At 47.8% G+C, this 11,717-nt stretch overlaps 1 non-coding gene across 1 annotated transcript; it reads left to right on the top strand.

The window, feature by feature from the left end:
- The first annotated feature begins 744 nt into the window (after positions 1 to 744).
- Positions 745 to 817, top strand: TRNAV-AAC. Its single transcript has one exon. It is a non-coding gene; the product is annotated as a tRNA-Val (tRNA).
- Positions 818 to 11,717: the final 10,900 nt, after the last annotated feature.

Below are 11,717 nucleotides of genomic sequence, written 5' to 3' on the forward strand. Positions count from 1 at the left end.
CTGCCGTGCTTGGGGCGGCAAAATGCCTAGAGCCGCCCCTGCCCACAGAGTCCTCCCTGCTGGAAGTCTACAGTAATCAACAGGTGCTCTGCTGGTTCCATGGTGTAAGGGTCAGAACTCAGGACTTTGAATCCTGCAGTCTGAGTTGAAGTCTCAGTGGAATCTGAGAACAATTCCTATGCCACAAACCCTGCTGGGTCTTCCAAGGCTCTGTCTTGCTTTCTCAAAGGCCATGAAAGCCACTACAAAAAGTTCTTTTTCTCCTGCTGATAATAGCTCACCTTAACTGATCACTCTCGTTATAGTGTGTATGGCAACACCTAATTTTTCATGTTCTGTGTGTATATATAGATATATATCTTCCTGCTGTATTTTCCACTGCATGCATCCAATGAAGTTGGTTTTAGCCCAGGAAAGCTTATGCTCAAATAAATTTGTTAGTTTCTAAGGTGCCACAAGTACTCCTTGTTCTTTTTGCAGATAAATGAATGGAGGTTAAGTCCATGAATGGCTATTAGTCAGGATGGGTAAGGAATGGTGTCCCTAGACTCTGTTTGTCAGAGGGTGGAGATGGATGGCAGGAGAGAGATCACTTGATCATTGCCTGTTAGGTTCAGTCCCTCTTGGGCACCTGGCATTGGCCACTGTCAGTAGACAGGATACTGGGCTAGATGGACCTTTGGTCTGACCCAGTATGTCCGTTCTTATGGTCTTATGAAGGGAGGAGCAATGTACTGGGACAGAGTTTCTGTAGTGTAGTGGTTATCACGTTTGCCTAACACGCAAAAGGTCCCTGGTTTGAAACCAGGCAGAAACACAATGGCTTAATTTTCCCAGCTCCTACTGGCCTGTCCCTGCTGTTGTAGGAGCAGCAGTGATTTCTATGCTCAGAAGGCCTGTTATACTTCCCCTGCTCCCACTTTTGTCTCCTCTCCCTCTCTGAATGCCTGTGAAGTGGCTTTTCCCCTCCCGCTCCCCCCTGGAATGCTCGTGGGATGAATGGGCTGGTTGAAGAGCAGAAGAGCTCCCAGGTAGACAAGGTGTCTGGGACGCTAATTAGGCAGCGCTCACACACCCAGAGCATGGACACTGCCCAAGGTGGAGTGTGACCAACCAGATGCAGCCAAGTCATCTCTAGTCGCAGGCCATGAGGTGCAGGCCCTTAAAAGGGGAAGGGGCCCTGTGCTCAGGAGAGCACTCACAAGCTTGTACCTCCAGTGAATGCCCTTCACCCGGACCGCCTGGCCAGTGGTTCTCTGCGTTGTATTTCATTGTGCCTCAGGGAGACTTACCTTCATCGCACCGTCCATAGCTGCGCTGTGGGACACTTACCTTGCAGAATCCTGACATCTCCAGTGCCGTGCCTGTCCTGGGAGCGTGAGTGTGACACCCCCCCCCTTTCTTTTGAGCTTAGCTGTCAATATAATAAACGTGCTGCTTTCTGCCAAACTCTGGTGGGTCATTAGTGCTCCCTACGCTGACTAGCTGGCCCAATTTTGGGTAACACCTGTGATAACCCCAACCCCTGCATGACAGAGGGTAGTGAAATGAGCTGAGAAAAAGCCTTGGCATCAGCAGGGGAAAGCTAGAGGATCTGGGCCAGTCACCTTTTGAAGCCTTGTGGCTTGGTCTCCTCTGCCCTTGGAGATTGGCCTATGGCGGCCGGCTCTTCTGTGTGACTTGCCAAAGGAGGGAGTGAGGCAGGATTGGGGCAAAAGAGGAAAGTCGAGCTGAGGAAGGCAGGGCAGAAGCTAAGCGCCTCAGTGCGGCTAAGTGGGGTTAGTAGAGCGTCACCAGTCGTTCTGCAAAGCCTGGGGAGGTGCGGTTGGCTGCGGGGAGGCAGAATCTTGTGCCTGCCTCTTGGCTTCCCAGGGATGGCTACTTGCAGGCCAGGGGAAGGATGGTTCTGGGTGAAAGGAAGCGAAGCAAAGCTCTGGGAGGAAACATTTGGGTGCAGGATGCGGGCACTGTGCTGGGGGGTTGGGGTGCAGGAGGGGTGGCGCTTACCCCAGGCACTGCAGCTCCAAAAGTGACCGGTACACACAACCCTCTGACAGCAGCTCCTAGGTGGGCGGGGACAGGGGGTCTTCGTGTGCCGCTGCCTGCAGGCGCTGCCCCCAGAGCTCCCATTGGCTGCAGTTTCTGGCCAATGGGAGCTGCGGTGTTGGGACTCGGGGCAGGAGCAGTGCATGGAGACACTCCCCCCGCCCCAGGGGATGCTGGGACATGCCGGCCATTTCTGGGAGTGGCACGGAGGGACGGAGGCAGAGTGGCCAGGGAGCCACCTTAGTGCTGCTGGCACATCTCTGCACACCTATGAGGGGAGGGGAGCAGAGGGCCTCCATGTGCTGCCTGGGGTAGGGGCAGTGCACAGAGCTGCCTCCCCTCCCGGGTCTATTACAGGAGTGGGTGGGTGGGGTCTTTTGGCCTGCAAGGTGCAGCAGGTCGGACTAGATGATCACATTGGTCCCTTGTGACCTTAAAGGCTCTGAGTCTAAAAGGGAGAGGGAAGTAAAGGGGGAAAAATAAAAAATAAACCAAATATTGTAATACCAGGATGACTCCACCTGCTCATTGTATAGTCCTGCCCCTTTCTTCCTCCACTGGGTGTTTAATGACCTGCAGCACATTGATTCTCTCATTCCATTGCTAAACTGATACAATGTGACTGAAATTAAACCAATTCCCAGCAGAGAAAACATCACATCCCTGTATTGGGTAGGAATCAAACCCACATCAAGGGCTTGGGAGGCACCTATGCTCACCACTATACCACCAATGCATCTGGCAAAAGTGCCCCTTATGCTTGCCCAATGAGGCTAGACCAGAATTGAGGCATTTTACTGCCTCTTAAAACGTACTGGAGTCTCATCACTAAAAAAAAAATTACCTCTATCGTCCCCTGGGTTTGAACCATCAGCCTCTCAGTTAAGTCACCAAAGAGGTTGATCACAGACACAGGTAACTACCCTACTTCCCAAGCTTGTCTATGAAGCACCTACAGGGGTAAACCTGGCTAGTGAGGGAGGTGCACTCCTGGGGTTATGAGTTCAGGCCTCACCCAAAGCATAAGTTTTCATTAGCCAGGGAGCTTCCCCCACTCACTTTGTCTAATTCACATGGAAAGTGCCATATGAGGGTGATGAGAGTAAATTCTAAACTCTGAAATGCGGCGGTGACCCCCCTTCAGTGCAGAGGTTTATACTTCGTTGGGTGGAACGCACAGACTCCTGGAGAGCAGGGGCAGCTGTTTCCATGGCAGAGAGCCTGGCACTTAGGAGACTTCCTTGACTTGCTGTTTTGAAGCAATTCAATAAAATAACGGTGGAGCTATAATGTCCAGTCCAAAATTTCAGCCCCCGCCCCGGTGCAAAAATGCTATTTGAGGATCTAAACAGGAGGCTTCCGGCGCTAGGACACCTGACCAGAGAGCTCAGAGGGGGGTGTAAGAGCTGCTGACTCTGAGGGCCCTGGGCTAAATCCACTTGCAGGTGGAAGTGTTTTGATTTATTTGATGGATAATGAGCACCAGCTACCAGGGGAGAAGCCCTAACAACCTGCTGCCACTCCAGCTGCTGCCCCAGAGGGGGGAGCCCCAGGGGGCCTGCTGCTGCTCCGGCCACCCCAGGAGTGCTGCTGCCGGGGGCCACCGAGCTGCGGCTGCTCCTGCTGCCCGCGGAACCACAGGAGGGAGATGATTTTTTGACAGTGACGGACACCTCGTCCTAAAGGCCTTTGTCTGCCCCCTTCTAGTGACTGTTTGGTACAGGAATGCAGCCCTCACTCCTGGGTCTCTCCTGGGGAAATAATGTTTCTGTGCAAAACACCAAAGCTGTTGACAGAAAGGAAGAAAAGGAAATGGCCACACGATGAGACTAGGACATAAGGAATGAAACACAAGATGCTTCTCCCATGTGCATTGACTTTGAACTTTGTTGTTTGCGGTGTTGTTGTATCCATCAGGGGCGGCTCTAGCCATTTTGCCACCCCAAGCACGGTGGCATGCCGCGGGGGGCGCTCTGCTGGTCGCCGGTCTCGTGGCTCTGGTGGACCTCCCACAGACGTGCCTGTGGAGGGTCTGCTGGTCCCGCGGCTTTGGTGGAGCATCTGCAGGCACATCTGCGGGAGGTCCATCGGAGCTGCCTGCCGCCCTCCCGGTGACCGGCAGAGCGCCCCCCGTGGCATGCTGCCCCAAGCATGCGCTTGGTGTGCTGGGGCCTGGAGCCGCCCCTGGTATCCATGTTGGCAGGGGCGGCTCTGGGATTTCCGCCGCCCGAAGCAGGGCGGCACGCTGCCGGGGGCGCTCTGGCGGTCGCTCGTCCAGCGGCTCCGGTGGACCTCCCGCAGACGTGCCTGCGGATGCTCCACCAAAGCCGCGGGACCAGCGGACCCTCCACAGGCACGTCTACGGGAGGTCCACCAGAGCCGCCTGCTGCCCTCCTGCGGCACGCTGCCCCAAGCTCGCGCTTGGCGCGCTGGGGTCTGGAGGCAGCCCTGCATGTTGGTCCCAAGACATGAGACACAAGGAGGAGGGGGTCACATAATATCTTTTAAAGGACCAAGGAAGGAAGTATTATTTACTCCTCCTCATAACACAAGAACTAGGAGGGGTCACCAAATGAAATGAATAAGCTGCAGGTTTGAAATGAACACACTTCCCTCAATCTGCTGGCAATGCTTCTACTAACGCAGCCCAATCTGCTGTTAGCCTTCTTGGCAACAAGGGTACTGTTGACTCATATCCAGCTTCTCATCCAGTGTAATCCCCAGGTCCTTTTCTGAAGAACTGCTGCTTAGCCAGTCGGTCCCCAGGCTGTAGCAGTGCAGGGGATTCTTCCTTCCTAAGTGAAGGACTCTGCACTTCTCCTTGTTGAACCTCCTCAGATTTCTTTTGGCCCAATCCTCCAATTTGTCTAGGTCACTCTGGACCCAAACCCTACCCTCCAGCGCCTGGATTCTTTACATGCTTTCACAGAGTGAAGAGCACATGTTCCATGATTTCATATGGCAGAGTTTTATGCTATAGGGAGCTTTCCCTGTGTGAATTTGACAGGTGAATCAACATAGAGACATATTGTGACCCTTCTCAGGGAGCTGAGGGCTGTGAGTTTCCTTGTTGCCACCTGCCACTAGGAAGACGGAGTTTTGCATTGGCAGCTGGATGTTAGTGACCAAAGTCACCCAGACCGTCAGGCACTCAAGGACCCTCCTCTGAGCTACAGCAGCCACCCTAACCCCTGAGTTCCTTCAATGTGTCCCCCTCTGGGGTCCAGCCCGGATCACCAGATACTCAGAGAAATCCCAGATTCTCTCTGCCCAAAGCAATGGTATATCCCAGGTTACTAGTTTTACTGTGGACCACTGCTACTGTATCTCACACAGCACTTGAGTATAGTTATCAAACAAGCAGAAATTTATTTAACAATCGAAAGAGATTTAAACAAACAAATGTGAGTGATGGAAACCAACTGTTACCAACTAAACAAAATCAGAAAATGCAACCTACACTTTTTAATAGTTACCTTTCCTATCTAAGTAGAGTCTCACCTCACACTTCAGTCAATTTCACTGATTGCTAGTCCCTAGGAGCCACGGCCCTGCCTTTCATGAAGCGCCACTGGTCATTAGGAATCTCCTTGGTGAATGGACCCAGAGTGTTTTTCTCCACCCTGTTATGAACTGAATCAGTCTTTTGTCTTTATTCACAGAAAGGATGATCTCCTCATTCTCATATTGTCCTTGTCACTTCCACAGGGTTTTGATGTCTATAATTTGTCTTTGATGGTTTTCCATTGGCTTTTCTGGGTTGGTGCAGAGGCTGACAATGGAGCAATACATCACATAACTGGCTAGCAAGGGAGAGGTGCCAATTCCCTCCCACTGGAATGGGCCGTCCCCACCAAGACCTATGATTGGGGTGACTCACTTTCACAACAATACCATATGGGCATAATTTTCCATGTACTTACTTTACCCCTTAACTATGACTTGAACACACCTCTCGCAGTGAGTAGGAGTATCAATAATTTACAAGCTTTCAGTAGAGATCTCACTGCTATGCTTCCTGGATAAATATCATAAAATCAGTGTATTAGGTGTGGGGAGTTTGTCAGGTCTGACACAGGAGTTGCTTGTGAAGAACAGTGACCCCCTTTGCCAATTGGCATCAATGAGCTTTTTTCACAGATGCACTGAGCTATACAGTCACCCCCTGATAGAACAGAAAGGCCAGCACAAAAAACAGTGAGAGGAACAATAAGATACTAAAATGACAATGGTTGGAACTCTCCATTTCTCTCAGTCTTTGCATTCATGGGCACTAAGAGCTGTAGCTACAGTTGAGGAACCAGGTGAGCGGACAGCTGGCTCAGCCCTCCATACGAGTAACTTTCTCACACATAGGGAGATGGGTCAAAATTGGAATTGATGTTAAGGCTGTGTCTACACTTCAAACACTGGAAATATTCTTCTGACAACCTAACACTGTCTACACTGGGGCTCAGGTCACATTAACTACTTCTCTCAGTGGAGAGGACTTTTCACACCCCTGAGAGATGTGGCTCTGCCAACACAGCTTTTCTACATCGACCAGCCTTTAGCTGGCTTATTGATCTGAAAGGCAATGGATTTCAGTCTTTTTCTTTATATTGATGGTTGATGAGTGCAGCTGTGCTACCTGCTGGACACATCCTTTGACAGATGTCAGGCCTTTCCTTTGCAAATTAGAGAAGTGGGGAAGACAGTGACCCTTACAGTCTAAGTGGGTAAACACTTATACAACTTGTCACCTCGAGTAGCTTTCCTTTGAATAGAAATTGACTTAGAAACTAAACAAAATAAATTCTATTAGAAAACACAAAATACTAAAATCTATACTGGGCCAATATTCTCTTATGCACACTTTCTCTCACACATTCTCCCACCCCAACCTTTGGAGTGAGGTTTTCTACAGGAACTCTTTATACTACAGGGGGTAAATTAAATCCAATTATCTTTTCAAGATTAGCCACCATTTCCTGTACGACTAACAAAACAAAACAAAAAAAACAACTTTCAGTTTTCCAAAATACTTCAGATTATCACACATTTAGTCTCTTCTTCTTTAACCAATAACTTCACCAATAATTTCATTTTAATAGATGATAAAAACATATTCAAAGATCACAAATTCTTATCATATAAGTTAGTTTTCTTCTAATGCCCATTGCCAACAACTGAACCTTGGCTCAAGTTGTGGTTTGTCCCAACCACTTCTGTGAGTTCATATATCTCAGGATCTTCTGCAGTATGTGTTGGTGGAAGGGGTCTCCTATGTGGGAATCTTTGCATCATGAGGAAAAATACCTCTCGTGTCACACTTTTAATCTTTCAAAGTGAGAGAAGATAGAGAAGTGATGTAAATGCATAAAACACAAGAGAGAACTGTCTGGTCTGCACTAAAGACATTTATCAGTTAACTATATTACTCCGATGTGTGAAAAATCCACACCACTGAGCAATGTAGTTACACAGCCCTAACCCCCTGTGTAGATAGCGATACATCAGCAGCAGAACTTCTCCTGCCAAAAGAGCCACTGCCGCTTGCGAGGGTTGGACTAATCAAGTCTGATGGGAGAAATCTCTCCCATTGGCTGAAAGCGTCTGTAATAGCAGTGCTACAGCAGCGCAGCTACATTGGTGCAGCTGCACCAACATCAGCTTTATTGTGTAGCCACAGCATCAGACACAAAACCATAGAATCAGAACTCAACATGCGAGTATCCGGAAGTCTGAAATTGGAGCCTGATACATTCATTGCCTCATTGGTTACCATCATTTCTACAGCCTTGAAGTCCTTGTTACCCAATCAGGCAGCCAGTTTGGGATCCACAGGGAAGGAATGTCCTTTGAAGCTCTCTCTCTTTGGATCCAAATGGTGAAGGATGATTGTTCTCAATGTAACCTGGCATCCTTTGGAACTGTAATCAGTGATACTGAACTAGGAAATGGAGTTGTACAAACAATTTTCCTTGGGTCATTGGTCACCATAGCTTCCTTTACTGGGGTGGAAACCAAGAACTGGGTGTGGACTCTTTCAGCCCCAGCTCTTTCCAAATCCTTGGCCTTGGGTAGGGTAAATTTACACTTCTCTGAAGTAGAATCCTTTACAAAACCACTCCAAATCTCAGCAGTGTTAGTGAGGCTTACCAAAACATGGAGGCTTACCAAAACATGCCAAGCTTTTCTTTAATTTGGTGGCACAGTTCCAGGCAAGGGACTGGATAAAGGGCTGGATCACAATCTTCATTAGTGACCAGAGCTGGAGTTTCTATTCAAAAATAGTTATTTTTCTGCAGCTATTAGATTTCCAAAACTGATTTGATTCGATATACATTTTTAGCACCTACAAAGGATAAATTCAACAAAACTCCACTTCTATTTCCTCAACATCTGCATCATGAAGGGCAGCATCTCCGATACAATAAGATTAGCTAGGAAAGATCTTCTGTAGGGCCTGGGTTACAAAGGCTTTGGAACCAACTACATGGGCATTGTGCCTAGTTCAAAAATCACTTACCATGGAATTTTCTCCCCAGATCATCTGGGACAATATTGACTTAAACAATTGAACTACACTGTGATCATATGCACTTCCTTCAGTTAGTTGGGGTTTCGCTGTTGTTCACCATTTCTGAGTAGAGATTTTAAATCACTGCTGTTTCTTTGTTAGCCTGTCCAGTAAATTGGAGAGTTCTCTAATTCAGACAGAACTGCACCTCAACCTTCTCCATGACATCATGCAGGGATGGGGAAAAAGCAAAGCTGAAGTGAGAAATGATGACTTTAGCAAATAGTCATTTGTCTTAAATTCTCCAATAAATCTGAGCTACATCCTATCAAACTGAACTAATATCCAACTGGGTGACCAAACAGCCTTCAGGAAAGATAGAAACCCACATCACAGAGAGATAGAATACATGGCAATGGAAGTGTGAAGTGAAATTCCAGAGCAGGTTACATCTGATTATTCAGAATCAGGACAAGAGATTCTCCCATCACATTCTCCTCTGATCCATTCAAACATACTTCACTCAGCACTATTTCAATAGCCAGTTATGTTTATTTACAAAATTTTTAGTATCCGAGCATTGCCATAATGGGGGACAAAACCACTCACCTTGCCAGAAGTGGCTTTACCAATAGATGGAACCTGGGATTTAAACTCCCAATGAGCACACTGTGTTTGGGATCCATTTGAATTCCCCTTCCAGGTCTTTGACACTTTCATCTCAGAGCGACTCTGAGATAAGATTAAAGAAGTCAAAGCATCATCTCCAAGCACAGACAGCTGAGAACTGTTCCTCACAGGACACTTTGAGAAGTGGATGGATAGAATGTGATGATGATAACCTCTGCATGGCTCAGACAAAAGGTAACAGTTCTGCAGTGATGGGGAAGGAGGGAATCTCTGCGTCTCCCCATCTCCTTCCAGTGTCACAGAGGCTGAAATTACACTTTTTTTTCTTGCCCCTGCTCCTCTTCATTTAACTATAATTTGAAAAATTCCCATTATATCTGCTCTTCCCAGAGCACAACCCAGAGCAACGTGAGAACAAGTGGCAATGATACAATCTGTATCACTGGTGACTAACAATAACTTTGAAATAGGAAGAATAGTATAAATGTGATGCTCTCTGGTTCCTGATAGGAAGGGCACACTCGAATTACTCATGGGATAATGGAGTTGATAGAAAGGACAAATGGGTCCACCTCAAAATAGGGAAAACTAAAAAAGGCAAAAATGGGCCACTCATCTGGTCAAACTGAGGGATAACCATGCTGCAAACAGTTCAAACAGATGTAAAAGTTACTGTGTGGGAATCAGGAAAATTATTAGAGAAAAAAAAAGTATTGATAGCCCTAGAGGTGTTTATGTTGTTGATCTCCCATGCAGATTCTCTGATGACTAACATGGGCTAAGTGCCCACAGAAGGTTTTCCCGCACTGACTGCATTTATAGGGTCTCCCACCAGTGTGGATTTTCTGATGTTTAGAAAGGTTTGAGCTGCTAGTGAAGTTTTTTCCACACTCACTGCATTCATAGGGCCTCTCCCCTGTGTGGATTCTCTGATGTTGATAAAGGCCTGAGCTGCAATTGAAGGTTTTTCCACACTCACTGCATTCATAGGGCCTCTCCCCTGTGTGGATTCTCTGATGTTGATAAAGGCCTGAGTTGCTAGTGAAGCATTTTCCACACTCACTGCATTCATAGGGCCTCTCCCCTGTGTGGATTCTCTGATGGGTAAGAAGGGTTGAGCTGCAATTGAAGGTTTTCCCACACTCACTGCATTCATAGGGCCTCTCCCCTGTGTGGATTCTCTGATGTTTAGTAAGGCCTGAGCTGCTAGTGACACTTTTCCCACACTCACTGCATTCATAGGGCCTCTGCCCTGTGTGGATTCTTTGATGCCTAATAAGGAGTGAGCTGCGATTGAATTTTTCCCCACACTCACTGCATTCATAGGGCCTCTCCCCTGTGTGGATTCTCTGATGTTGAAAAAGGGTTGAGCTGTCAGTGAAGCATTTTCCACACTCACGGCATTCATAGGGTCTCTTCCCTGTGTGGATTCCCTGATGCCTAATAAGGTGTGAATTGTGACTGAAGGTTTTCCCGCACTCACTGCATTCATAGGGCCTCTCCCCTGTGTGGATTCTCTGATGTTGATAAAGGCCTGAGCTGATAGTGAAGCATTTTCCACACTCACTGCATTCATAGGGCCTCTCCCCTGTGTGGATTCTCTGATGCCTGATAAGGGGTGAACTGCTAATGAAGCATTTTCCACACTCACTGCATTCATAGGGCCTCTCCCCTGTGTGGATTCTCTGATGGGTAAGAAGGTTTGAGCTGCGATTGAAGGTTTTCCCACACTCACTGCATTCATAGAGCCTCTTTCCTGTGTGGATTCTGTGATGCTTTATAAGGATGGAGTAATCACATACGTTTTCCCCAAACTCACTGCATGTATTTTTTCTCTTTCTGCTGAGGATTTCCTGTTGTGTTGTGGTTTCCTTGAGGTCCTTCTTAGTTTCCTGACAGGAAATACATTTACCCACTTTCTCCCCTGGCTGGTTTCCCTGCTCTCCTTCTGGTCTGTGCTGAATGTCATGGGATTTTTCCTGCTTATGACTCCAGGACACATTCCTTTTAGATCTTTGCGATAATTCTCTGTGTTTATCCACTTCCTCAACATTTTCCTGCTGAGAATTCTGCTCCTCTTTCTCACATACCATTGCGTCACCTGCTGTGATAGAGACAGAAACCTCGAACAGGGATGGAAAGGGGAAGGCCAAACCAATACAAGTACTGGAGAGAGGTCAAATAAAAATCAGGAACTGAACTCCCCCAAGTTCTTCCCCAAACAGGAGAGAGGAGGGAATCAATTCAGGCTTCACATCCCATCCAAATTCACAGGGGGAAGGGAGGAAGCTATTGCCTGGTGTCTGCTAGGGTCTACAGGAAGCCATGAGCTATATTTACCCTAAGGATACGACCCCTGCTAGGGACAATATTGAACTGAGAGACCTCCCAAGGGCATTGTAGGGCATCCCAGATGTTTCCTTCAGGCACTTACAGATTCTGAGTTGGTTTAATATTTCCTCACCTGTGCAGGGAGCTCTCAGGATCTCTCTTTCCTCTGAACCCTGGAGGTCTGGGACCCATGGCTCTTCCCCTTGTT

This window comes from Mauremys mutica, unplaced genomic scaffold (assembly GCF_020497125.1).
Source record: "Mauremys mutica isolate MM-2020 ecotype Southern unplaced genomic scaffold, ASM2049712v1 Super-Scaffold_100290, whole genome shotgun sequence".
Taxonomy (NCBI): domain Eukaryota; kingdom Metazoa; phylum Chordata; order Testudines; family Geoemydidae; genus Mauremys; species Mauremys mutica.